This window comes from Stegodyphus dumicola, chromosome 8 (genome assembly GCF_044657685.1).
Source record: "Stegodyphus dumicola isolate Sdum_Otavi_A_Nest chromosome 8, ASM4465768v1".
NCBI classification, from domain to species: domain Eukaryota; kingdom Metazoa; phylum Arthropoda; class Arachnida; order Araneae; family Eresidae; genus Stegodyphus; species Stegodyphus dumicola.
Window position 1 is genome coordinate 181,207,886 of NC_140775.1, and position 27,363 is coordinate 181,235,248.

Here is a 27,363-nt window from a genome sequence, read left to right on the forward strand (position 1 = left end):
ATCACAAGATCAATTAAAAAAATAAAACATAAATGGGATGATTGAGGTTAGTGGAAGTTTAACCCTTTGACTACTAACGGAACATATATGCCTCCCTTAACGTTTAAAAATTACTGCTAGGTTATGCGTAGAATCTCCTGAATGTTGGGGGATCACCTTCCAATAATTGGAAAATTAAGACGCAGCTGTGTTCGTGGAACACAAATGTGTGTGTGTGTGTGATTATTGCAAAGCCTCGAGGGCTATCTGTCTAAGGGGAGGGATGCCTTCGTGGAGGACTTTCTAAGGAAAACTGGCTGGTATACACGTTATACATGCGTGAAACACAAATAAACGCAGAGAAAAGAACAAATATGAGTTGTCCAATGTGTAATGTTGTGTTATGCAACGAATGTTTTACCCTTTACCATACGATGTAAAATATATTTCATAGAGTTTCCAGACTAATAAGTGTGCTCATAGTAAGTATGGGAAATATGTATCCTACCATTAACTACGGCTGGGATTTATGTGTCCCAGGCTTTGGCTTGAAAACCGTTAGTCAAAAAAAATAAAAAAAAATACCAAATGCTAAATTTACCTTATTTATGACATATTTTGTTCATTTGGATAGAAAACGGGGTAGTTGTTTTTAACTTCGAGTCAAAGGGTTAATAGTTCAGCAACGTCAGGTGCCAAAACATCAATCACAAATTGCCACTTTCTTTGATGTTCTTAGACAGTCTGGTATGTCTTAGTCTGTTCCTTTTCTTAGACACTTGCACTGAGCCCACGCTCAGCCAAATGCGATGATATAAAAGAAGTTAAAAATTTCTGTACTTTTAATCGCAATCCAGGGTAGACAGCTGGTACTGAGTTTTGAAGCCTTAACTCTTGGTATCCATTTTATGAATTTTGCTTCTAGTTCTTCGTTCATCATGACGTCTGCGAGTTCTGCATTTGCGAGTTTCATTTCTAAATTTGCATTTGCGAAAGCATCTAAAACCCAACTCGGTGTATTCGTGCTTAAAATATTCTAGAATCGCTCCGTAAAATCGGCACGAAGGACGTTCAGGTGTTGGTAGTAGGTGAGCAAATCTAACTCCTTTGAAATGCGTGCTCATAGTGAAGGAAACTAACTGTATTGATATCCATATGGGGCAGTATAAAGGACTCGTTTCCTCCAAAAAAAATTGTAAAACTAATTTAAAATAAATTCTAAAGAGAATTTTTCGTGGCGTCTGTGTGTGTGTACGTACGTACGTATGTATGTATGTGTCTCGCATAACTCAAAAACGAGTAGCCTCAGAACGTTGAAATTTTGTATATAGGGCTGCTATAACATGCAGATGTGCACCTCGCATTTTGGTTGCAATCGGCCGCACCATATATATATTCACTCTGTTACTCGGCTCAGTGATCTCAGTTTCTTTATTCTTATATGTTTGTAAAATATGCATTTTTTGCTTTAAATATGATTGAATTATGTTGTTCTTATCTTCCGGTTAAGGTTTTTATGCCTTTAGGAAATCTGCAAGCAATGTTTGTACAATTATCAACAATTTAAAAGCTGTTTAAGAGCGGTTAAGCCTAATTTTTAAATAACATGGCGGACATCTTTGTTTACGTTCAAAACAGCAAACTAGTAGATTTGTTGCCGATCTAGAGAGACTAAGCTTTGCAACAACAAAGATAGCGCCTTCATTTATTATTGCGAATTAAATCATGCATAATCTTTTCTGGAATTTTTTCGAGGAAATAAGTGTTTGAGATTTACTTCGTAATTTTTAATATACATACCTTGAATTTTTATGTATTTTTGCGTTGTCGCGAAGTGAGAAGTGAATTAATTGAATGAAAAATACTGAATCGTCTGTGAAAAACTGTTTCGTTTTTGTTTTGTTTGCTTAATTTCTTTTAAACATCGTTTTAGATTTATTATAGTATTTGAATAGAACATGTGGCAACGATTAGATAATTCTTAAGATGATATAAGTTTTGTGCATTCTGAGTTAAAAAATGAATGCAATGTAACGCTGTTAAGTGAACCTAGCGTTAGAATGTCGCTATGGTAAATAAATATAGTGAATTTTAAAGAGTGCATTTATTCTATTGTGGTTTATGCGCTGTCGACGAAGTAGATTTAATTCAATAAAAGAAGTTTAAATGAACTGCAAGAAAAAATGCGTATAATTTAATATTCCGTACAAGGAAGTCATGTGGTGCACACATCAGATTTTTTTTCTTATCTGAAATATCTATACTATAAAAATCTGTGCGCCTCTGTCTGTTTGGTCACTGTCTTTGTCTGTTGGCATTATCTCCTCGGGAACGGTAGGGAGTTGAATTTCAAGACAAGTGACCTCCGGATTCCAAAAATTCTTGGGAAGTCATTTCGTCTAGTCTCATCTTCGTACTTTAATTAGCGGAGATATTAATTAAAAACTCTGAAAACGCTCATTTTCGCTGTCATTTTTCGGAGTGGCAACAGACTCGCACGCTGGAGATAAAATCTGCTTTATTTCGAGACGTGTTGCCGCTGCCCGCTTTCAAATTGTAGAGTTTGCCAATCAAAACATTTACAACTTTTACAAAATATGAAATAAAAATGGCACTGCCAAACATTAAATATATTATTCTCGATTCCGAAAATTCGTGGGAAGTCATTTCGACTGTTCTCATCTTCGTACGACTTTAATAAGCCGAGATATTAATTAAAACTCTGAAAACACAAATTTTCGCCCTCATTTTTTCCGAGTGGCAACAGTCTCGCGCGTTGTAGATAAAAATGCTTTATTTCGAAAAGTGTTGCCACTGCTCGCTTTCCAATTGTAGAGTCTGTTAATAAAAAATTTTTAAGTTTTACAAAATATGAAATAACAAGTTAAAAAGTAATTCCCCGTGTAGAGTGAATCAACACAAAATGCCAAAACAATAGCCCTTCTTCCCTTTAGACTAAAAATAACATAGTCAAACATTAAAAATATTATTATTGTATAAGGTTATATTCTGACGCTGAAGAAAGCATACGTTTTCATGTGCCATCGCTGCATATCAAAAATTGTTCGTTAATGTCGGCATTTTAAATAAAGAGCTTCTGTTTTCAACTTTTTTTGTTTCGGGTTAGTATAATTGACACGATATGTTATTGCCACATTAATTCTTTCATTAATATTGAGAAAATGATGTTACATTACACTGAATTTAAATCAAGACGTCATACCTATTAACCTGAAGTGTCAAAAGTTTTTGTTTCCTGGTTTGGCAACAAAGAAATTATTTACGAATTGGTTGCTGCTTGGAAAGAGAATGAATAAATTTCTTTTCATACTGAAATATTTTCGTATATTTACTTTTCAGGAGTATACATAGAACTCACATATTTTTCTTTGGTTACAGTCCGCAAGTTCTTTTATATTTTTCTTCAACTGAAAAGGTTGCGCTATTATATAAATTTTAAACTCTCGTCTAAATCAACGATTCTCAACCGGTGATATGTCAGCGTACCACTGTTGGTATGCAAGAGAAAAAAATCTGATGTGTACACCACATGACTTCTTTGTACGGAATATTAAATTATACGCATTTTTTCTTGCATTTCATTTAAACTTATTGGATTGAATTAAATCTACTTTGCCGACAGCGCATAAACAACAATAGAATAAATGCATTCTTTAAAATTCATTCTATTTGTTTACCATAGCGACACTCTGGCGCTAGGTTCACTTAACAGTATTTCGTGCATATTATAACTCAGAACGCACAAAATTTATATCATTTAAAGAATTATCTAATCGTTGCCACATGTTCTATTCAAATACTATAATAAAGCTAGAACGATGTATAAAAGAAATTAAGCAAACAAAACAAAAAAGAAAAGGTTTTTCACAGACCATTGTGTATTTCTCATTCAATTAATTCAGTTCTCACTTCGCGACAAGGCAAAAAAACATAAAAACTAAAAATACCTGTATTAAAAATTACGAGGTAAATCTTGAACACTTATTTCCTCGAAAAAATTCCAGAAAGGATTAAGCAGGACTTAATTGGCAATAATAAATGAAGGCTTTATCTTTGTTGTTGCGAAGCTAACTTTCTCTAGATTGGCAACAAATCCACTAGTCTCCTGTTTCAAATGTAAACAAGCAATGGCCACCATAAAAAAAAAAGGCTTAGCGGCACTTAAACTACTTTAAAATTGTTGCTAATTCTAAAAATATTACATACAGATTTACTAAAGGCATAAAAATCTTAACCGGACGATAAGAACAACATAATTCAATCACTTTTAAAGCAAAAAATGTGCAATTTTCAAACATATAAGAGTAAAGACACTGAGATCACTCAGCCGGGTAACAGAGTGGATATATATATATACGTTTGGTGCGGCCGATTGCAACCAAAATACGAGGTGCTCATCTACATGTTATAGCAGTCCTCTATACAAAATTTCAACGTTCGGAGGCTACTCGTTTTTGAGTTATGCGATATACGTACATACGTTCGTGCAGACGCCACGAAAAATTCTCTTCAGAATTAATTTTAAAGCAGTTTTATAATTTTTCTGGAGGAAAAGAGTCTTTTATTCTGTCTTTACGTACATATATCACGCAAAAACATCGTTAAATTGCTTTCGACAGCTGTCAAAATGGATATTTTCGTTGCAATATGTTGCCTCAAACTTTTCGCGATTACAATAAAAAGGTGATACAGAAAGAAACAAAGTATTTTTAGCTATTAAATACAAAAATCTCGTGAAGAAAAAGAACAATTGATAGAAATTTCCTGTGATCGAACCCTATATGAAGATTTCAAAAATAACACACTTGTTAAATTTTAGCTAAACCGAAAACAGGAATTTGAAGGCACTTCAAATAAAGCTGTTAAATTTGTATTACCTTTTTGCACAGCCCATTTGTGTGAACAAGGATTTTTTTTTCATGTTTTATTTGAAAAATAGATACAGAAAAAAAATTAAAAGTGGATCCTAATGTTAAGTTAAAGCTAAATGAAATAAGAAGAGACAATAAAGATACTGTTCTCTCTTAAACAGGTCCAAATTTCACACTAAATTTTACACTAAAAGTATTGTAACTTAAATTTTGATAATTAAAATGGTAACCAATTTTTAATCCAATATTTTTGATGTGAGCATATTTAATACAAATAGCCAATAGGTTGTGCAAATGGAAAAAAATATCCATTTTTTAATATTTTATGGAAAAATTGAAAAATAATCATTGTAAAATGTAATGGTGGTACTAAAGTTTTCAGTTTTTCTTTAGATGGTACGCGTCGGTCAACGGGTTGAGAAACGCTGGCTTAAATTCAATTCGTTTTCTAAAAACATTTACACTCATGTCCATAAATTAAGGATAATTCGGAGCCACGCGAAAATCGAACTCTAAAATAAATATATCACCTGTAAAATCACTACACACATCTTCAAGAATCATATGCAAATTTCAGGAAGTAACCAGATGACACCGATGGTACGCCACAATGACGAGAGTGTAAGAGTGTGATATGTAAGGAATACAGGAAAAGAGGTAAAATTGTTCGCAGGCGCTTTATACGCATTTCAGTGCAATAATAGAATAGTTATGAAACAACGGACGCATTTGGATGATTTTTTACGTGGTAGAATTATCGGCCGTCTGGAATGTGGGCGTACCCAACTGGAAGTATCAGACGAACTTGGAATTGCCCAGAGTGTCATCTCCAGGCTTTGGCAAAGATTCCAAGATGATGGTAATATGAGTAGATGTTACAGCACAGGTCGCCCCAGAGTTACAACGGCGAATGAGGACCGGTGTTTGGCAGTTACTGCCGAAAGAAACAGGCGGAGCACAGCCTCAGACCTGTCTCTTCAGCCCTCTTCAGCCGCTGGTACGACAATTTCAAGGCAGACCGTGTACAGACGCTTAGGGCAGATTGGTCTATATGCTCGTAGACCTGTCAAATGCGTTCCACTTACTGCAACTCACTGTCGCCTGCGGTTAGCCTGGAATAGAGAGCATGCATTGTGGACACCGCAGCAGTGGGCTTGTGTGATGGTTTCCGACGAGTCCAGGTTTAGCTTGCAGTCTGATTCTCGCCGGACTTTCATATGGAGAGCTCCAGGTACCCGTTACCACCAAGAAAACATCATTGAACGACACCGTTACGGTGGTGCAGGAGTGCTCGTTTGGGGTGGAATTATTCTGGGTTCCAGAACTGACCTGCATGTTCAAATTGCAACCATGACAAGCCAAATCTATCGGGACGTCATTCTGGAAGAACATGTACGTTTGTTTCGGGGCGCCATGGGCGCACAATTTGTGTTTATGGATGACAACGCCCGTCCTCACCGTGCAAACATCGTAAGCGAATGCCTTCAATCAGAGGATATCACCCGTATGGACTGGCCAGCATTCTCACCGGACTTGAATCCAGTAGAGCAGGTGCGGGACATGCTTAGCCGACGAGTTGCAGCCCGTCAACCTCCTCCTACATATCTACCGGAAGTTCGGAGAGCAGTGCTTTTGAATGGTATAATATCTCCCAAGATCAGATGGATAATTTGATACTCAGCATGCCTAGGCGTTGTACGGACTGTATTGCATCGTCTGGGAGACATACAATGTATTAACAATCATACCAACCATGTAATATTGGTTTTTTGTAAACAGATTTTTTTTTTTTGTAATTTGCTCCAGGGAGAAAAATCGCTAATTTTTTTAATAATATCAAACATATAGCATCTGTTTTTTTTTTTTTTTTTTTGCTCTTTACCTTTTTAATAAATAAGCTTTACAAATAAGTCAAATTTGTTTTGCTTCTAACTCTTCCTTTGCCTGATTTTGCATTATCCTTAATTTATGGACATGAGTGTAGTTTTGCAAAACATTGCACTTCATAGTCTTTGACATTTCATGGCTCTATGTTGAATTTTAAAATTAATCTATAACTAAATATATATTGCTACGGATTTGGCATTTAAATAGCTAATGTTAGTAGAATTATAAATAAAATTGTTTTATTCCGCGTGCAATGCAGCGCGCGGCGAATATTAAAAGAAAGCTAAGCCAGAAAATTAAAAATACAAGAGCACGTGCATTTAACATGTAATACTAAATAAATAGCGAATTCGCGTATTAGCTTTCTCTAGCTGTTTTGAATCAAATTCTGTTCAACGTTTGAGTAGTTAAAAGGTAACTACTGGGAGATATTGTAATACTGTACGAGTATCTGAGGAAATTTAAGCATTTTGTTTCATTTATTTGTGATAATAATTAACCTTATTCATTTTTTTTATCGGACTTGTGTATTCAATTCATAACAAACTCGTTCGCATGCAACAATATTATTACGAATTTGGTATTTAAATATCTAATGTTAGTTGAATTATAAATAAAATTGATTTATTTCCCGTGCAGTGTAGCTCGTGACGAATATTAAAGGAAACCTAAGCCGGAAAATTAAAAATACAAGAGCAAGTGGATTTAACATTTAATAAATAAATATCTCTTTTTTGATTTCGAGAAAATTCCAGAAAATTCTCGTGCGCGATTTAAATTCATATAAAAAGGAGGAAAACCTCTCAATTCGATCATTGTTGTGATTTTAGTTAGTTTGTTGTTGTTTTAAGAGTTTGTTTAGAAAACTGCTCTTGTTGACTGTAGCGAATTCGCGGATTAGCTTTCTTTAAAAATTAAGTTCTCTTGAACGTTTGAGTTGTTAAAAGGTAACTACTGTGAGATATTGTAATACTGTATGAATATCTGAGGAGATTTAAGCATTTTTGTTGTGATAATAATAAATTTTGTTCATTTTGCACCGGACTTGTGCATTCATTTCGTAACGAACCCGTACGCACGCAACAATATTAATGCTTTGTAGTTAATAAACACTAGTATTTATTTTAATTCGAGGAACTCTGGGGTTGAGTCTGGGAACCCCGGAGTTCCGTGGAACACAGCTTGAAGATCCCTACTGTATATCTTACTTTCCCAGTACATTTCGATTTCCACTAACCTTGCTTCAGATTCACTAATCAGAGATAGTAACATTTATTTTTATATCTTTCGATTGTGTAAACACTTCTATGTCAACAACGGGCAAGAAGATAAAAAAAAAATGATTCGCGAGTTATCGCGTAGGTTTTCGAGAAAAGATCCCATACATGAAGTCGTAAATATTTATTTCAGAATTGGTGTCTCTGTTTAAAACGAACTGGCAATCAAAACGAAGCCATGTTTCTGTACCATTGGAAGCTGTTAACCTTATTGATAACACTTACAATACTAGCGTTGTTCATCTGGTAACATTGTAGCAGATTAGAATCCAGTTTTGTATATTTACACAGTGCGCCAAGGACGATTTAGATGTTGAGTACTTTTCAAGCTGCAAGAGTTTAGAAGGAATTCTAATCGCAGATTTTGCCGCAGGAAATAAAAACAAAGGATTTTATCCGAGAGGTAAAATTATCCGAGAGGCCAGAATATTTGCATGAAATTTCGTGGTCTAGGATTTGCATTAACATTTCAAGGAACGGAATGTATGCTACTGCAATAACACAAACAATGATGTCGCGAACCTACCGGTTCGTAATAAACTGAAGAATAACAGTTCGTAATAAACTGTTATTCTGCGTAATAACAGTACGCAGAACTGATGATAGCTTGATAAAATGCATTTTACCAAAAGAAACACTTCACAGATCTGGAACTTTTCACAAAAATAATTGTACAACTCTTCCCCCTATCGCTGAGTACAACCAATAACCACACTTCAAACTACTAAGGACCTTAAACGGAACGCAATGCAAAGGGCACCTAAAGAGCGAAGCTAACCCGGAGACACCTTAATGTTCCGAACTAACGCTGCACTAACAACTCTTGATAGCTGAGAAACTGACGCCTTTCTCCTGTCTTATGCAGTTTGCACACGGTCATCGAGATATTCCTAGTAGTTTCTTCTTCTCAAAATTACTCGAAGGCAGATGAGCACCGAATACGGTCACAGTTACACAGAAAATCAGCTACACTTATTCACTTACAATACCCATTACCGGGACCCTATCAAAACATTACCAAATGGTTACCAAGTTTGGCGACTTTTGGCGATTTCTAGCCAAATTTGGCAACAAAAATTAGCCTTCAAAAGATTTGCCAGCTTGATGATATATCGCCAGTTGAGTGAGATAGCCCATTTACTCAATGTTAATTGCCCTGTATTCTTACGTTTCCGGTAAGCTTCGCTTTTCTAGATTTTCATGTTACATTACGCAGAAGGAAATACAACAATTTCACATAAAACAACTAAAATTATCTGTCTCTGTACAAATTTCGCAATAATAAATATGTTAATTCAATGCTCTCAAACTGCATGAGGTCCAAATGGAAAATCCGAAAACAGTTAACGGGCCAGATAAAAAAAAAAAAATTGTTAACAATAAAAAAAAAAAAAAAAAAAAATCTGATAGGTTTCAGATTTTAAATTACGTCCAAAGAGGACTTTTTTTTTAAACATTTTGTGTGTTTTTTTTTTTCCAAAAACGGCGAAGATATTTTTTCGTCACGTCTGTACGTACGTACATACGTATGTATCTCGCATAACTCATAAACGAGTAGCTTCAGAACACTGAAATTTCTATATACGATTATTACAACATGTAGTTGTGCACTCCCTTTTTAGTTGCAATCCAGCCGCACCAAAAGTATATATATATATATATATATATATATGTACATCCACTCTGTTACTCGGCTCTGTGTTTTGTTTACTCGGTCAGTCAGTTTTGTTTATTCTTATATGTTGGTAAACATTTTTTGCTTTAAAAATGATTATGTTTTTCTTATCTTCCGATTAAGGTTTTTAATGTCTGTAATTAATCTGCATGCAATAGTTGTAGAACTATCAACAATTTAAAAGTCGTTTAAGTGCCGCTAAGCTTACCTTTTTTTCCATAGCAGCCATATATGTCTACATTTGAAACTTAGTAGAATAGTGAACTAATTCAGTTTTTGCATTTTCAGTGTCTTTTTGCCGGGAAGTGAGAACTGAATTAATTGAATGAGAATTCTATGTCTAATAAAATTCGAGGAAATAAGTTTCAATGGAATGCAGCAAAAAATGCGTATAATTTAATATTCCGTACAAGGAAGTCACATGCTATTCGCATCGGACATTTTAAATGTTTTGGTTCCTTTTCTTCTTTCCCCCCCCCCTCTGTCTCCTTCTGTTGTTATTACCGTTGTTCTGAACTACTAAAATATTATTGTACAATGTACACCAGTTGAGTTTATAAAAATATGTTTAAAAATATGCATAATGTACACCGCGCAAAACAATTTAAATAAACATTTTAAATTACGTCCAAAGGGACTTTTTTTAACGTTTTGTGTGTTACCTTTATTTATTAAATATCATATTTTTTGCACTTAAAACATAAAATTCAGTTCAACAGCAATGTCGCAAAATAATTTTAAAATGAGCACATCTTTAGAATTTCCGATACACAGTTCCGCGCGCTAGAGATAAAAAGGTTCCCCCCCCCCCGTACAGTGTTGCCATGGCTCGAGTTTGTTAATGAAAATTCGTAACAGTTTTACAAAATATGAAATCGATAATAAAACAAATTCCAAATTTCAAATTTGGTCTTCCACGTGCCCATATTCGTATGAGGATTAAGTCATTCAAAATTCGATTTTTTCAGTTGCGTCAAGAATAAATTACTTGGCAAACTTCTTAATTTATGGCAACCTATTTTCCTTTTCTTTTTTTCATTGCAGACAAGGGGGGGGATCATCATTCGTGCTTTCAAATCATTTTAACAAAGTGCATAAACCACATATTTGGTGTTATTATCGTTCAAAAACAAGATGCCAAATTTCAAACTCTCCAATATGTAAATTCATGTATATTTTAATAAATTTTTAATAAGAAATCTAATTTTTTGCAAGTGTGCCTTGAAAGACATTTACTTTAAGTGGATGTTAAAAATTTTATAGGTTATAATACAAACATTTTTTCGAAAAAGTTATTAAAAATATTTAAAAATACAAATTAAAAAAATATATCATAAAAAATGTGCGAATGTTTTTTAGATTAAGCCTAAATTTCGAATTCTGGGAGAAGGCATCAAGTAAGTTTAATAAAAAAAAAAAAAAGAGGTATTAGTAAATATATATTCAATTCAATTAACATTGAGGAGGTAAAATTTTGACAGCTAATCTTTTAAAAACTACTGACGCGATTTTTACAAAACTTGGCCAGTATGGCATATTTGAGTCTTAGAATCGAAATACGGAAAAAAATTCACATGTTATTTCAGAAAAAGTCCGATTTTGTATCAAAATACCTATGCTAAATTAATGCTATATATAAATCTAATATATTGTTACGAAATGTACAGGTGCGGTGAGATAGCTTTTCCGCAAAGCAGTTTTAGGGTTACCATAAAATGACAAGAAAAGACCACGTTGCCACATTTGGCGAGAAATCGCCCATTTGGCGACAAAATTGGCGATATTCCATGGACGGCTCGAGAAAGTTCTGGGCTAAATGCCCAGAATGTTCTCGAACACCAGTCAAAAGCTATATAAACACAGCTGGTACGCGGAGTGTGAGTTAGTATCGAGTTGGTGTCTCGTCTAGCGTGTCAATCAAGTCGATCGAGTTGACAGCCGGGCAGCGAGTGCCGAGTGGGCCTTCGAGTGCACCGAAAGAGTCTCGTAGTGTATCGCGGTTAGTGCATCGTCGAGAGAGCGTGTTGAGCTCCGGGAACGACTGAACCGAGGTGTCCGGAGCTGTGCTCTGTGTGTCGTCGAGTACATAGCGAGTTGTAGCATGGAGAGTCTCGAGAGTACGTGGAGTTCCGAGAACGACCGAGCAGAGTCGGGAGCTGTATTCTGGTGCTTTGCAGTGAAGCTGCCTCCACCGTGATAGCTTGATGACCTGAAAGCTGTTTCGCTGATCGTGTCAGCGTGTTTATAACAGTTCGACGACTGTAAACAAGATTTGGGAGCTGTCCTGATTAATACCGGCCAATAAAGTGTGTTTCGATACTTCATCCAGTGTCGTCGTTATTCACTCCAAATCTACGAACCCTGTACGAACGTGAAGTAAGAAAATAACGTAACTCAGAAGAAAAACGTAACAATATTTTATACCCAATTTTCAAATATGAAATGCCTTCTCTTTACCCGCAGTGCCATCAGTCAGTAAAACTGCATAAAAAGAAAAAAAGCAGCAGCCACACGTCAAAAATCCACTGTTAGCAGAGTCGGGAGCTGTACTCTGGTGCTTTGCAGCGAAGCTGTCTCCACCGTTATAGCTCCACCGTTGTCAGCGTGTTTATAGTAGTTCTTCTGCGACTGTAGAACGTGATTTTGGAGCTGTCCTGATTTATATTGGCTAAATAAATTGTGTTTCGATACTTCATCAAGTGTCAAATACTTCATACAAACTCCGTACGAACGTGAAGGAAGAAAATAACGTAACAACTGGTGTCAGAAGTAAAACAAATCGTATCAATATATCCTAAGTACGCAAGTTGAATTTCGTGAATCGGCCCAGTAGAACGGGAGCTATAGAACTGTCTCTTTTTTTTTTTTTCGCGGTGTACATAATGAAAATGAATTGACATTTCTATTTCTATTTTAAAACACAACATATGCACCCAGCAGATTACGTTTACGTGTAGTGTTTTCGAAAATGAGAGTTAAAAACAATCTAAGAAAGGCCATTGACCAGTCTTAAAATTTTAGTATTTCCATGCGCTCGAAGTTAACATGTAGATTGAACAATCAGAAACGAATCTGAACAGCGCTGAACGAAGTAACATTAATCTTAATACACCAAAAAATTATTCGAGACTGATCTTAAGAGACTGAAAACAAAGGCTAACTAAACGTTGGATGAGACACAGATATATTCGTTGGTCAGTTTAATTTAAGGCATTATTAGATTCATTAGAGGACTGGGGCTTTTTGATGTTACAGAATACGTGAGTACATATTAGAATATATTTTATTTTCGCCTAAATAATTGCCAACATTTGCTCCCTTTTTATAGCAGTATTTATGAAACTACAAAATAAATAAATGAATGAATGTCTGTTAGCTAATGTGTATTGCGATTGCAAGTACTGCGTTTAGGAATTGTTTGAAGTAATACAGCCAATACTGTGTAACTAGACAAAATTTATTCTAAAATTTAGAATAAAATTCTAAAATTTATTCCAAAATTTAGGAAAAAAAATTTGAAAGGTTTCAGATTTTACTTGCAGACCAGAGGGGTTTGTTAAAGTTTTTCACGCTCTGGCTAAGCTCGCAGTTTACCACTATGCTTTTAGACTCATTCCTACTAACCTATTTATTTTTTTATTTTTATTTATTTATTTATTTATTTATTTATTTATTTTTTGTCGTTTTAGCTTTATTATCAAGCTACTTACGTCATATATAATTAATTGAAGATGACAATTTCAAAAAATTAAAAAGTAGCATAGCACTATACGTTTAGAATACCTGACGCAGAATTAAGAGTTGGTATAGATTTTTTTTTTTTTTTTTTTTGTCAGTCTTTTTCAGTTCATTCATATGAATGTGCAATTTTCTTACTTAAGATGGTTTTACAAAACTTTATTTTTCTTTTTAGTATTAATAATTTGTGTGTTTTCTTTATTTCTTAAATATCACGTTCTTAGCGTTTACGCCTTATGAAATTTCATTGAACAGCAAAACCACAAAATATTTAAAAACAATATATCTTCATAATTTCCGTTAGATAGTCTTACGCGCTAGACATAAACATGTTTTATTCCGTACAGTGTTGCCACTGCTCGATTTATAAAGTCCTTTAGTTTTTTTTAACCAAACAGTCGTTAAAGTTTTACCAAATATGAAATAGATAATAAAATAATATCGAAATTTAAAATTCGGATTTCCAGGTGTCACATGTTTGGGTGAAGGAATACGTTACTTAAAATTCGATGGCTCAAAGTACCTTTTTTTTTTTTTTTTTTTTTTTTTTTTCAGTGCGAGAAACATACGTACATTCATGTAGATTCTTCATTATTTAATTTTTTTAAATATAATACAGAGCAATCATATTTGGTGGCAACAACTGGAAAAGTGATGCAACTCATTTTAAGTGTTTCGAGACAAAATGGCGTTTCTAGACTAATATCCCATTCGGGAGTAATGTTCTTTTGAGCTAAAAATTAATTTGGTAATTAAAAATTAGCACCAAATAACATACGTATACTATCAAAGTATGATAGAAATGTTTCAAAATAGTGTTATAAAAATAGTACATTAAAAAAAAAATAGAAAAAAATAAAAATCTGCAATGTTTCAGATTTTAAATTACGTCCAAAGGAGCGTTTTTTAACATTTTGTGTGTTACCTTTCTTTATTAAATATCATGTTCCTCGCACTTAAACCATAAGATCCAGTGCAACAGCAATTTCGCAAAATAGTTTTAAAACGAGCATATCTTTAGAATTTCCGATACAGAGACTCACGCGCTGGAGATAAAAATGTTTTTTCTGCACAACGTTGCCATTGCTCGCTTTGAAATCCTTGAGTTTGTTAATCAAAAATTCGTCAAAGTTTTAAAAAATAGGAAATCGATCATAAAACAAATTTCAAATTTCAAATTTGGTCTTCCACATGGTCATATTCGTTGGAGGATTACGTTATTCAAAATTCGATGACTCTATGTACCGTTATTTTATGACAATGTGAGAAATATACATACATTTACGCAGATTTTCATTATTTAATTTCTTCAAATATAATGCAGGACTCTAACATTTTATGGCAACAGTTTGAAAAGTGAACCGACATTTATCCGTCCGACGCAAAATGCCAAAACGAAACTAACAGTCCTTCAGGATTCAAATCCCTTTGGACTAATAAATAACAAAATACACTGAGAAAAGGTAGATGAAAAGTTTCGCACGGATAAAAAAAATTAATAAAATTACGTTTAGAAAAATAACATCTTTAAATAACAATTGCTACTTAAAAGCAAAATATGAGGCTATTGATTTATGATTCTGAACATGTAGTGGCAATTAAAGGAAACATTTTTTATACAGTTTTTGATTTTCAATTCTGAAGTAGTAGACGTATTTAAAATATTCTTTCGTCATTTTTAATTGGCTTATTCATCATTATTAAATTTGAATGACAGCGCCATTTTCGCCTTGTCTGGGAAACATGCGTAGCATAAGGAGAAATAAACTTCCTTTTTGGTACTAAATCCATCAATTTTTGTTGCATTTAATTATGTGATTATGAAACATATTAATGTATTTTTTACTTCCTTGTATGAAGTAAAGGAGGTAATCTATCCTCGAAAGATTTCGAGTATCATAATTCAGCGGAAATATTCTTTTTGGCCGTCTTCAAATCCATTTTTGACTATTTTTGCATGATGTGTGTACCTACGGACAGAATAAAATAGTATTTTTTCAAAAACGTATTGTAAAGTGAATTTAAAATTGATTAAAAATGGGTTTTTCATGGCGTCTGTACGTACGTATCTATCTCGCATAACTCAAAAACGAGTAGCCGTAGAACATTGAAATTTCTTTCATAGAACTATTGTAACATATATAAATTATATACCCAACTTAAAGCCTTACCTAACCTTTATTTTCGCAACGTTGTCGTAGTAATACACGACCACTTCCAGAAATGTTTTAAATAACCAAAATATTCCTGTTTTGGCAAGGAAATAAAAAAAATAATAATTTTTTGTACGAAATTTGTACGAAGTGAAAAATTACAGCTACCATATTTCAACGAAAATATCCATTTTGATCGCTATCGAATGCAATTTAACGACGTTTTTGCATGACATCTGTACGTATGGACAAAATAAAGGATTCTTCTCCCCCCCCCCAAGAAATTATAAAACCGATTTAAAATGGATTGAGAAGAGATTTTTTTGTGGCGTCTATTTTTCGTTTGTTGCAACAAACCAGGGATTCGTTGCAGTTACTGAAGAAAGCTAAAGAAGAGTTAAATTCGAATTTGATATCTTTACGATAAAATAACATACAAAAATATTTTTTAAATAATCTAAAAGATTTCAGATTTTAATGGTCGCCCAAAAGGGTCTGTTAAGCTTTTTTACAGTCTCGGTGAGCTGGCAGCCAACCAGTCTGCTGTTACGCGAATTCCCTACTAAACCACTTTTTTTTTTTTTTTTTTTTTGTCTTTTTAGGTCTTTTACTAAGCATTTTCTTCGCACTTACACCATACACAGTTCAACAACAAAATTACAAAAATTTTAAAAGCAGAATAGCCGTATACGTTCAAATTTTCCGATGCAGCGTTAAGTGTTAGGATACAGTTTTCTATTTTTTTTCAGTCATTTCTCGGTTTATCGTATCAGTGTTCAGTTTTCTTACTAAGATGCCTTTACAAATTTTTTTGTGTCCCTTTTTTATTATTAGTCCACAGGGGTAATTTGCCCTGAAGGACTATTAATTTCGTTTTCGTATTTTGCGTCGTAAACTGTAAACGGCGAATCAGATTTCAAATTGTTGCCACCCAATATTATCGCCCTTTATTATATTTAAAGAAATTAAATAATGAAGAATCTGCATGAATGGATGTATGTTTCTCGCACTGCGATAAAGCAACGGTACCTAGAGCCATCAAAATATAAATAACGTAATCTTCCATAAAATACGGGCATATGGAAGGCCTAATTTAAATTTGAAATTTGTTTTATTATCGATTTCATAGTTTGTAACACTTCAACGAATTTTTGATTAAAAAACTAAACGATTTCAAAGTAAGCAATGACAACACTGTACGAAAATAATAATAATAATAATAATAATAATAATTATCTCCAGCGCGCGAGACTCTGTATCGGAAATTCTTAAGATATGCTCATTTTAAAGTTATTTTGCGATATTGCTGTTGAATTGAATTTCGAGTACACAGAACATGATATTTAATAAATAAATGTAACACACAAAACTTTAAAAAACGCCCCTTTGGATGTGATTTAAAATCTGAAACCTTTCAAATTTTTTTTGTTTTTTGTTTTGTTTTTATTAACTTTAATTATTAAATGTCCCGTTTTTGGATATTACGTCACATAAAATTCAATTCAATGGCAAAATCGAAAATATTTAAAAGCAGCAATCTTTGGAATTTCGGACAGACAGTTCCGCGCGCTGGAGATAATTTTTTTTTTTTTTTCCGTACAGTGTTGCCACTGCTCAGTTCGAAATAGTTGAATTTGTTAATCAACAATTCCTTAAAGTTTTTCAGAATACGAAATAGATAATAAAATAAATTCGAAATTTAAAATTCGGGCTTTCAGGTGTTCGGGTAGAAAACTACGTTATTCAAAATTTGATGGCTCTAGGTACCATTATTTTATCACAGTGCGAGAATCATATTCAACAATGGACGATTCTCCATTTTTAATTTCTTTAAATATAATATAGAGCGATAATATTTGGTAACCCCGTTTATAGTGATGCAACCCAAAAATGCGGTTTCGAGACTAAAATCCCATTCGGAACTAATATCGTTTTGGGCTAATAAAGAACAACAGAGTCGTAAAGTTCCAGATACAATATACAACCAGGCAGCCAGATAATTAGAGTTCGATATATCCGGTGCCCGAATAACAGTGAAATTGAGCTTATAGTTGTATTTAGCGGAAAGTTAGGCTTCCACGTTGATCGCAGAGTTAACCATCTAAAATTATTTATGAAACTATAGTTTCCTTTCTCTTATTATAGCTAACTAAAAATACATAAAATAAACTTATTTTTACAGTAAAATTATAATGAAACAATGACATGATTACAATTAAAAGTATTATTAGTCCCAAGAGGCTTTCTCCCTGAGGATTATTGTTTCCGTTTTGCGATTTTGCATCGAATTCCGTCACTTTTCAAAATGTTGCCGCTCACTGTTGCTCTGTCCGTTTCACTGTTGCTCTGTCCGTTTCACTTTTCAAACTGTTGCCACTCAATATGATCGCCCTGTATTATATTTGAAGGAATTAAATAATGAAGAATCTGCATAAATGTATGTATGTTTCTCGCATTGTGATAAAGCAGCGGTATCTAGAGCCATCCAATTTTGAATGACGTAATCCTACTGCGAATATGGGCATATGGAAGCCCAAATTTGAAATTTGGAATTTGTTTTATTATCTATTTCAAATTTTGTAAAACTTTAAAGAATTTTTGATAAACAGTCTCAAGGATTTCAAAGCGAGCAATGGCAACGTTACAAAAAAAAAAAAAAACATTTTTATCTCGAACGCGTGAGGCTGTGTATCGGAAATTCTAAAGATATGCTCAATTTAAAATTATTTTGCAATATTGCTGTTGAACTGAATTTTATGGTTTAAGTGTGAAGAACGAGATATTTAATAAATAAAGGTAACCCACAAAATGTTAAAAAAACGCCCCTTTGGACGTAATTTAAAATCTGAACCCTTTCAGATTTTCTTTTTTGAATGAAATAATGAAATTATATTTCATAAGACTTGATAACATAATGAAAAAATGAACTTAATGAAATAAAACTTAAGGGGCCTCATACACCTTAAAACCCATAAGATCTTCGAATAGGTGACTGTTTCAAGCATTGGGATAACTTATTTATTTTAAAAGCAATTACTTCCAACTTTTTACAGCTGACTACATAATATAGCTGCTTTCTGAAATAGTCATCGGAAAGTTTGTGTTGCCACAAATATTTTTATATATTTAATCCGCTTTGTGACAACATTTTTCGTCATGTTTCCACCTTGCGCGCACAGTTTAAAATATTCTGTTGCATAATTTAATTCCATATTTAATATATAGCTTTTATAACATTTGGAAACTACTGTGAACCTAAAATTCTAAGAATTTCTTGTTAAATTTTTATTTTATTTGGAGTTGAGGTTATAAAATGTATTTTATTAAGAAAATTTGTAATGAGTTCGTCCATAAAATTTTTTAGTATTAAAATATTCATCATATTTTTGGTTCAGTTAAAAAATAGTGCCCATATAAAGAATTCCGTCTAATTTCAAGTATGTACCATTAGCCATTTTTAAAATATCTTGCGCGCAAGGTGGAAATATGGCGAAATATTTTGTCACAAAGAGGATTAAATTACAAAAATATTTGTGGCAACACAAACTTTCTGGTTACTAGTTCCCAAAGCAGCTATATTATGTAGTCAGCTGTAAAAGGTTGGAAGTAAGTGTTTTTAAAATAAATAAAATATCCCAATTCTTGCAACAGTCATATATTTGAAGATCATGAGGTTAAACCCCTCATGTATGAGTCCCCTTAAGAACATAATGAAAAAATGTTCTACAGAGCACTGGAGTTGGGGATATCCAGTGCCAGAATAATCAGCATTTTACTGTGGCATTGACCTTCAAACTGTGACCTGAAAGTTCTGCGTAATTCGTCTAGGCGTTCCGCAAATTTAAATATTAAAACTGAAAAGAATGTTTTAATAAAAAATGGCCAAAAAATTAATCACCTAAATTAGTTTGTGAAATTGTAATTTTTATTTCTGTTACCTATTTCTAACAAAAAGTACATGAAATAAATCTGCTTTTGTAGTAAAATTGTATTGAAATAATGATTCCTTTTCTGCACATCTAGTGGTAAATGAAAATAGATATATGTTCAATTTTCTAAAACTTTTTTTTCTGAGGATGGAGGGGTTCCACAAAAGAAAAGGATAGTTTTACGGGTTCTTAAAATCGACAAGTTCGAAAACTGCGGAAATGCATTTTATTAAATACTAATTTGAGATATTTAATCACCACCGTCGCCAAAAGAGCGAGAAGTGTGCCAAAAGTTGGCCTTTCTTGTACCCCAAGCGGCGTGGAAAAAGCAAAATTCCTCCAGAATGCTGAAGCTGGGATCACTCAAATTGCATTAGTCGCTTCATAGAAGCGCCTTTCGTTAAGTGGGCGCACTTCCTCCAGGGGTTAAAGATTGGAGGTGGGACACGGTGGGGGGGCTAATTGGGCCTGGGCTTCACGTTACTCTACTGTGATGGTCAAAACGCCATCTGGTGGACGGCGTGTGTGCCTTTCCTATACTTCTCGCTCTCTTTCCCTCAACTCTTATGTTTCCCTTTTCTTTTCTTTTTTTTTTTGATATTTTCGCTCATTCGGCAGGGAGAAGCCTCTTCAGCATCTCTACGCTGTTGTGGGTGAAAGGGATTTTCTCTGTCCGATGGAAATTGGTTGTTGGGGTTGCAAGATTTGGCTGCTTTTCAGTATTTAGGCGCGTTATTTGTTGGGCCTGAGTATTTATTGTGTTTTTACTTGTAGAAGCCAAAAAAAAAAAAAAAAAAAAAAGATGTGTACACCGACTTCCTTGTACGGATTATTAAATTATACGCTTTTTTTTTTTGCATTTCATTTAAGGGGAATTGGAACCCCAAAATCTTCAAAAAATTGTGATTTCGGATTTTTGCATTTTCAAATTCTCTACACTTTTATCTTTCTATAAATACATTCTTTAATCTCTATGAAAATTAGAACTGTAAAAATGTCTAGTTTTAATTTGTCATCTACTGCTTTGATCAATGAAGATTTTTACATAAAAACGCGTTTTTCTCCAAACGTGATTTTTTTATACTCGATGTACCTTTTCTCAAGAACTACTGCTCACTGGTATCTAAACCTTTTATGGCTTACTTATTAGGTTCCCTAATATTTACTGAAATGAACTTTTTGTAATAAAGTTAGAAAAAAAAATTTTAAATTATTTTGTATGAAAAAAGTGCTAAATTTTACTATGCCTAACAAAATATCCTGTAATTTACTCTAAAATTCAAAATGTTTCAAAAGCTCATTTCAGTATAATCAGATAGGTATACTTTAATTACAGAAAAAATTTCAAGCTTGTAACTGCAGCAGATTTTGAGAAAAGGTACATCGAAAATGGCCAATTTAACATTGTCGGTATAGGGCTTTCTGATACTCCTTAAACTTATTGGATTGAATTAAATCTACTTCGTCGATAGCGCATAAACACACAATAGAATAAATGAACTCTTTAAAATTCTCTATATTTGTTTACCATAGCGACACTCTGGCGCTAGTTCACTTAACAGCGTTACATTTCGTTCATATTATAACTCAGAATGCATACAAATTTATATCATTTGAAGAATTATCTAATCGTTGCCACCTGTTCTATTCAAATACTATAATAAATCTAAAACGATGTATAAAAGAAATTAAGCAAACAAAACAAAAAAGAAACAGTTTTTCACAGACGATTGAGTATTTCTCATTCAATTAATTCAGTTCTCACTTCGCGACAAGGCAAAAATACACAAAAACTCAAAATACCTATATTAAAAATTACGAAGAAAATCTTAAGCACTTATTTCTTCGAATAAGTTTAAGAGTAGATTAAAGGGAGGGTGGACTTTAAAAATTAGTTTTTCAAGTTTTTGTGTTTTCAACAAGAAATTTTACATATATACGTATTATAACATCAGTTTATAAAATATATGTTAAAAATTTGAATTTATTTTAAATTAAAAAATTTTAAAACAAATAATTAATTAGTTTAATTAAAAATTAAAAATTTTCAATATTTTTTCCTAATTTTTCCTTTAAGTTAGTTATAAAGACTTAACAAATATTTTTGTGTATCCGTTATTAAATACGATGAAATAAAAATTTTTAAAAAGAATTTTTGTGAACTAAACCCAGTTTTCGCAAATATATCTTTTTTTTTTTTTGGCATTTCCCTTTTCAAGTAGGGCGCCCACCAGCGGCCGAGCGGTAAAGTCGCTGAACCCTGGTAGTTCGGTCCGAGGTTCGAATCCCGCGAATGGGCTGGCTGCATGGGTGTTTTCGTGGTTTTCCCCATGTGTAACGTGTATGCGAGCCAGTTTCCCTTAGAAAGTCCTCCACGAAGGCATCCCTCCCCTTAGGCAGATAGCCCTAGTGTGCATAATTAAATACACACATACACATGCAAATATATCACTTTTTGTTAAACATTATCACAAGTTTAAACTTCTTAATAACCTCATATCCAAAAATGCATACACAGTTTACTATAACATATAACAAGATAGTTTCTTCCAAATATCATTCATTTTGAACTAAAAATAAGTCGCAAGGAGTATTTTCAAGATATACGATCTGCGAAAAAATTTGTTTTGTGAAAACCGAATTTAAAGTTTTTCTCACAACTTACCTTTAATACATGGTCATGAGAAATTGCAAATTAAATTTAAATATAAATTTGTAAACGCTAAAAAACATTTTCGTATAATATTATAAGGTATTTCTCCCGCTTTCCTAACGTTCCTTCGGGGTGTAGTGTTTCTGCACGCTGGGTCGGTATTCCAGAGGTCCGTGGTTCGATTCCCGGCGAAGGCGTTGCTAATTTTTTATTTCTCCTGCTCGGAAAAAAATACCCAATGTCTCTACAATATAACTATTTTTAATCTCATAATATTACATATGACAAATGTAAACATATCGCAAATTGGTATCTGATTCTAATTTAAAGGGAGAAACAATTTATGCGTTATATCCAATGAAACTTTTAAAATTCTCCCGCACCCTATGTTTTACCTTCATTTGTCACATTTACATTATCTTTTAATGCTTTACAATATTTTTTACTATTTCTGTTTCTTTCCAAGGAAGTAAATTTCTCTTTTTGCTTTGGTTCAAGCAACGTTGATCCCGCTTTTTTGCAACGAATAGGGAAAACGAGTTTGTCCGGCCCCCTGCTCTACGCGTATAGCATTTACATAACCATTACATTGTTGTTGCAAATCTTAATTTATCTAGATTTGCAACAAATCCACTATTCTGCTAAGTTTTAAATCTAAACAAATATGGCCGCTATAGTAAAAATAATTAGCCCACTTAAACAACTTTTAAATTGTTGATAAGTTTACAAATATTGCATGCAGATTTACTAAAGGCATAAAAACCTTAACCTTTAAAAGTCGCCCTTTAAAAGGGGGAGTATATAAGGAGAGTATTCCCGCCTTCCTAGCGTGCCTTCGTAGTGTAGAGGTCTGCACGTTGGGCGCATATTTCAGAGGTCTGTGGTTCGATTCCCGGCGAAGGTGTTGCTTATTTTTCAAGTCTCCTGCTTCCAAAAAATCCTAATGTCTCTACAAGGTATAATTAGTAATTCTTGCTGCAAAACAATGTCTGTTTCACTTCATGATTACCGTAGAATAAAACATTTTGCAACTCTTTTTATCTGGCAGACCCAAGATAGGCTCAATGGTGTTGACAATTATTCAACATGTAGAAGATGCTCTTTTTTTAATAACTTCTTCAAAACTCTTTGACAAATTTTGAAAGACGCCAAAGTTCTTCAAAGGGGGAGTATATAAGGCTATTTTCTTCCTCTTTTCTTCATGCCTTCGTGGTGTAACAGCTAGCACACTCGGCGCATATTTGAGGGGTCTAGGTTTGAGTCCCGGCAAAGGCACTGCTGATTTTTCATGTCTTCTGCTTCGGGAAAAAACCTAATGACTCTACACAACTAAATTATGATCTTGGTAACATTATTAAAGAAGAATTCCTCATTAGGAGACAAATGTTTCAGAGTTTTATTTCATTTGTTGCTAAGAAAACAAAAATGTAAAATGGTGGTGATTTTGAATTTTTGCATTTTATTTTAAACCAGAATCTAAAGAACAAAGTTCTAAGTATTGTAACATTACCGCGAATTTTACTCACGATTGCTGCAAATGTTGCTAGTTTCTGAGAAAAGCTTTCGAAATAAATATCATTTAAGAAGCCTACAAATGAATATTTTGCATTTAAGAATTTTTTTCTGCACAATCTACGTAGCAATAACTGTAGCAGTCAACTAGATCTTTTACATTCTACAATAACGTTGATAGTTTTGCGAGAATTATATCAAACTAAAAGGCGATGCTTAAAAAAACTTATGTTGTTAAATATAGTTATATATTATTAAGTATAACTTTTAAGTATTGGGATTAAAGTTTTTTTTAATTAAAGCGTATTTGAATTTATTTCCCCATTTTTCATTTCGACATTTTTAGCCCAAAGGGAAGTTAGCTCAGAAGGGCTACTAGTCTCGAAACAGCATTCTGTGTCGAATTACTATAAATGTCCGTTTCACTTTTCAAACTGTTGCCATCAAATGTTAGAGTCTTGCATTATATTTGAAGAAATTAAATAAGGGAGAATCCGCATAAATGTATGTATGTTTCTCGCGTTCTGACAAAACAACGTTACCTAGAGAGCCATCCAGTTTTGAATGACGTGATCCTACTGCGAATATGGGCATATGGAAGCCCAAATTTGAAATTTGAAACTTGTTTTATTATCGATTTCAAATTTTGTAAAACTTTAACGAATTTTTGATAAACAATCTCAAGGATTTCAAAGCGAACAATAGGAACGTTGTACAGAAAAAAACATTTTTATCTCCAACGCGTGAGGCTGTGTATCGGAAATTCTAACGATATGCTCAATTTCAAATTATTTTGCGATATTGCTCTTGAACAGAATTTTATAGTTTTTTTTCCAAGTGCGAAGAACATGATATTTAGTAAATAAAGTCAACAAACAAAATGTAAAAAAACGCCCCTTTGGACGTAATATAAAATCCGAAACCTTTAAGATTTTCTTTTTACTTCCTTGTACGAAATAAAAAGGAAGTATTGTAATCGCGAAAAGTTTCAGGGAGCATATTTCAACGAAAATATCCATTTTGACCGCTATCGAATGCAATTTAACGATGTTTTTGCGTGATATCTGTACGTAAGGACAGACTAAAAGACTCGTTTCCTCCAAGAAAATTATAAAACTGCTTTAAAATAAATTCTGAAGAGAATTTTTCGTAGCGTCTGTACGAACGTATGTACGTATCTCGCATAACTCAAAAACGAGTAGCCTCAGAACGTTGAATTTTTGTATATAGGACTGCTATAACATGTAAATGTGCACCTCGTATTTTGGTTGCAATCGGCAGCAGCAAACGTATATAAATATATATATCCACTCTGTTACCCGGCTCAGTGATCTCAGTTTCTTTACTCGTATACGTATATGTTTGTAAATTGTACATTTTGTGCTTTAAAAATGATTGAATTATGTTGTTTTTATCTTCCGGTTAAGGTTTTTATGCCTTTAGTAAATCTGTATGTAATATTTTTAGAATTAGCAACAATTTTAAAGTAGTTTAAGTGCCGCTAAGCCTTTTTTTTTATGGCGGCCATTGATTGTTTACATTTGAAACAGCAGACTAGTGGATTTGTTGCCAATCTATAGAAACTTAGTTTTGCAACAATAAAGATAACACCTTCATTTATTATTGCCAAATAAATCTTGCTTAATCCTTTCTGGAATTTTTTCGAGGAAATAAGTGTTTACGATTTACTTCGTAAATTTTAATATAGATATTTTGAGTTTTTATGTATTTTTGCCTTCTCGCGAAGTGAGAACTGAATTAATTGAATGAGAAATACTCAATCGTCTGTGAAAAACTGTTTCTTTTTTGTTTTGTTTGCTTAATTTCTTTTATACATCGTTCTAGCTTTATTATAGTATTTGAATAGAACACGTGGCAACGGTTAGATAATTCTATTCTTTAAATGATATAAATTTTGTGCATTATGAGTTATAATATGAACGAAATATAATACTGTTAAGTGAATCTAGCGCCAGAGTGTCGCTATGGTAAACAAATACTAGAGTGAATTTTAAAGAATGCATTTATTCTATTGTGGTTTATGCGCTGTCGGCGAAGTAGATTTAATTCAATCCAATAAGTTTAAATGAAATGCAAGAAAAAATGCGTATAATTTAATATTCCGTACAAGGAAGTCATGTGGTGTACACATCAGATTTTTATATTTATGTATTTTGTATTATTTTGGGAAGACTATAATTAAAAACTGTAGTAAGTTGTAATTTTTTTTATTTACTTTTCAGAAGCGGATCAATGTTTTTGGTGTGAGGGGTAAATTTTTACAAACAGAAATAAGAAAAATCCCTATATACAAAGTTATCCTAAAGAAACTTGCCAAGTATTTCTTCTAGTATGCTTTCTGTTTTAAGAGCTAACATTAAGTTTCGGGAGTATATTGACTCTGGCTATAAACTGGCTGTGGAAGATTCTCACAATATGTCAACCGTTTCTCCAAAGTGAATATACAATGTCAACAGGGTTGCCATCTATCCTTCCAATACCAAAAATCAATTTATAATAGGGAAAATCTAATTAAAATTAAATTACTGAAGAAGCTTTAGATATATTTAATTTTTTTTTTCTTTCTGATAATATGATTCTTTTTCTGAATTTTTCTGCATTGTTTTGAAGCTTTAAACTGCCTTGATTTTGAGAACCTAAACCACTTGCTTCTAAAGAAGAGAAGAGAGCGGCTGAGTAGTAAAGTCGCTTAGCTCTGGTAGTTCGGTCCAAGGCTCGAATCCACGGAAAAAAAAAATGGCATTTCCTTTCTCGTGGTTTTCCCGATGTTAACTATACACGAGCCAGTTTCTCTTAGAAAAACCATCAGGATGGCATCCCTCAGGCAGATAGCCATAGGGTGCTTTGCCATAATTAAAGAAACCTGAGCATGAAGAAGAGAGAGCTGTTGTTTGTCTCTTGAAATTAAAGATCCTTTACCATTTACTATTAATATCGGTAGCAGTTGAAGTTGATGTGCATTTCTTGCATTAAACATTTGTTATTTCAGCTTCTAGAAATTATATTATCCGAAAATAATTTCATAATTCATTTAATTATTTTTAGCATTATTTTACGTTTTTTGGTATTTTTTATCATCAGAGTTTTGGGTATTTTAGTGCGTTCTAAGCAAGTGCATACGTACATTTGATTTATTTTAGAGTTTTAAACTAAATTAAGAATCCCGTAAAATAAGAATACGTAATATATACCCTCAGGGGTCTGAAATTAATATCAACACATCGAAATTTGGCGACGAAATAGGAGATTTTATAGCAACCCTAGTGGCGCAAGCGCTGTTATAGGAACTGTGAGGAGAGAGCTTTCAGTTTTGCGGCGAACATTGTTAGGAGAGGGTATCTTTTCAACCAATATCTATCGTAGGCATTCACGTGATCTCGCCGAACGCAGTTCTTCCGTAAACCATCGATGAACATGACTCTAAATTCGATAGCGAAAGACAGCTCGACAAAAACTGAAATTGCTGAGAAAGTTGTAGTAGTTATTATATCGTAATATTTTTTAAGTAATTCAAGAAAGACAAATATCGAAATATTATTGGAATTATTTTCTCGAAATTTTCGGAGACAGAAGCACAGTTTTAAAGGTAAGTGTTTTAGATTAGCTTTCATAAGTTTTTTGGGTATATATTAATACGAATTTTCTTT

At 33.2% G+C, this 27,363-nt stretch overlaps 1 protein-coding gene across 2 annotated transcripts in view; it reads left to right on the forward strand.

Annotated features, from left to right (window-relative positions):
- The window catches only part of LOC118190019 (LIM domain only protein 3-like), a 176,195-nt gene that overhangs the window by 80,872 nt on the left and 67,960 nt on the right, over positions 1 to 27,363 (forward strand). Inside the window, exon 1 of one of the 2 annotated variants that reach the window (XM_035360704.2) lies at positions 27,037 to 27,302. The exons of the other annotated variant lie outside the window; for it this stretch is intronic. The gene's annotated coding sequence lies outside the window, so the exon portion shown is untranslated. Of the gene's footprint in view, positions 1 to 27,036; positions 27,303 to 27,363 lie in introns of those variants that run through there. 2 annotated transcript variants of the gene reach the window in all.